The sequence below is a fragment of the Phytophthora infestans genome, genomic scaffold (assembly GCF_000142945.1).
Source record: "Phytophthora infestans T30-4 supercont1.15 genomic scaffold, whole genome shotgun sequence".
Lineage (NCBI taxonomy): Eukaryota > Oomycota > Peronosporomycetes > Peronosporales > Peronosporaceae > Phytophthora > Phytophthora infestans.
Window position 1 is genome coordinate 1,589,535 of NW_003303744.1, and position 2,606 is coordinate 1,592,140.

Below are 2,606 nucleotides of genomic sequence, written 5' to 3' on the forward strand. Positions count from 1 at the left end.
AAGCCAGCGCTCGACCACTGAGCTGAAGGGCGTTGCCCTTAAGCTTGTCCATTCAAGGACAACAGTTCATGGAACGGCAGAGCTGTGCCCTGGTGGGTTCGAACCAGACTGAGATCAAGTGGTGCGGCAGGATCATAAGTGGTGAAGGCATCAGACATGACCCAAACCGAATTGACTCGCTACGTGCTTTGCCATACCCACGTACTGCCGGAGAGCTTCAGCAATTTGTCTGTGCGGTCAATTGGATGCGTCAAAGCATTATTGATTTTGCAAGGCAGATTGCCCCTTTACAACAAAAACTTGACGCGGCTCTCACGAAAACCAAGAGGACCAAGAGGGCGGCTGCTGGCATTAACATTAAGCTGAGCAGTGATGAACGAGTGGCATTTGACCGGATTAAGGATTCGCTCGCCAAAGCTGCTACTCTCGATTTTCCTGATGACAACGCTACCACATGTCTCTTCACGGATGCCTCGAACGTTGGATACGCCGTTATTGTGACTCAAGTTGTGGACTTCGACCCTCAGAAGCCTGCTACAGAGCAACAACATCGGCTCATTCACTGCACAAGTGGAACGTTTGCCGGTAGCCAGCTAAACTGGACTGTCATCGAGAAAGAGGCATTCCCCATTATCGTTGCCTGTGATAAACTGGATTACTTGCTACTAAGGCCAAAACCCTTTCGGATGTATTGTGATCATCGTAACCTGATTCACATCTTCGCACCGGACGTTTCGATCAAGAAACATATTAAAGGGAAACTTTCAAGATGGTCCATGAAGCTAATGAACTACCAGTATGTAGTGGAGCATGTACCGGGATCTGATAATGTATGGGCCGATATGATTTCCCGCTGGGCTGGTAACCATTCGCCAACTGTGAAACGACTGAAGGTTGCTCGGGCTCGCCCAAACCAAAGGACTGAGACTGTGTATGCTTTGCGCCCTCTGGATGATGATCGTTTTGTGTGGCCTACACTGGTGGAACTCAAGGAAATACAAGCCAAGAACTCGGCTCCTGTTCACGCTAATCGAAATGATGATGGTCTCGTGACCCTAGAGGACAAGCTGTGGATCCCATATGAAGAAAAAGAGTTACTTCAGCGGCTGTGCATCATTGCGCACTGTGGCGCTCAAGGGCACCGCGGCCAACAAGCCATGATTGCACATCTGGGACGGCTTTTCGCTATCGAGCACCTCTCAGATGTGGTCGCAAATTTCGTTAAGAAGTGTCTGCTTTGTCTGCATTCAAGAGGGGGAAAGATTATCCCACGTCCGTGGAGCGAGGTGATTGAGTGTCGTACACGTAATGGTGTTCTTCATTTTGACTTTCTTTACATGGGTGAAAGCTTTGGAGGCAGCAAATTTCTTTTGGTTATGAAGGATCACGCCACACATTACTGCGAATTGGTTGTTGCAGACTCAGCCGAAAGTAGTGTTGTGGTTGAAGCTTTACTGGATTGGCACTCACGATTCGGTGTTCCTCCTGAGTGGGTGTTTGATTGTGGAACCCATTTCAAGAACGAGATTGTCGCCGAGCTGAGTCGCCGTCTCCGGTCGAAGCAGTCATTCACACTTGCGTATAGTCCGTGGGTTAACGGATCAGTTGAACGTGTGAACCGGGATGTACTACAAGTGGTGAGAGCAATGATTTTAACATACAAAATTGGATACAAAGACTGGGTCTACTTGGTTCCGGTGGTGCAAGCCAATTTGAACCATACAGCACTCCCATATCTTGGAAATCGAGCGCCAGTTGAGCTGTTCACTGGACTGCCACGGCCTACACCCCTCTGTGAATTTTATCTACCAGTGAAAAACAAGTTACAGCAGATTCCACAGAGCGAGCAGATAGACGACTACCTAAATCGGTTGAGAAGCAGCTTACAGAAGATGCATGAGGTGGTTGAAGATAAAAGACTGAAGCAAAGACTTTTGAACAAGAAGCGCGAACGAGGAGAGAATCTCGTAAACTTTCACGTTGGAGATTACGTCTTGCGATCCCGAACGGATGAGAAACGTGGAAACAAACTCCAAGTGAATTGGGTTGGACCGTATCGAGTGACTCGGGCCGATTCCCACTCCTTTCGTGTAGAGCACCTGATTACAGGAGAAGAACATGATGTGCACCCTTCACGGTTAAAGATGTACGCAGACGACAGCTTAAATGTCACGGATGAGCTACTTGAACACGTAGCTGCTCAAGGAATCATCTTAGCAGTTAAGGAGCTGAAGGGCCACAAGTGGAATAATGCTACGAAGGACTTTGATATTTTAGTAAGCTGGAAGGGCCTACAGTCGATCGAAGACTCTTACGAACCAATGCAAGTTTTGAATAAGGACATCAAGATTTTATTGAAGAGATATGTGGACACTGCTGAAGACCCTCGTCTCACGGATCACTGGAAGAAGATAGATCGTGAGGACGGGAGCGCGGCGTCTACAGCCTCCTGATTCAGCGAAGGGCAATAGGCCTCGTGGCCGCCCTCGCGGCAGGAAGAAAAGAAGTCAACCTGGATGGAGAAACCGTCCGGCGTGACAGCGACGACGCGGGATGAGACACAACCTCGAAGTGATCAGCAAAGGGTTCAGCGAACTTTGGAATCG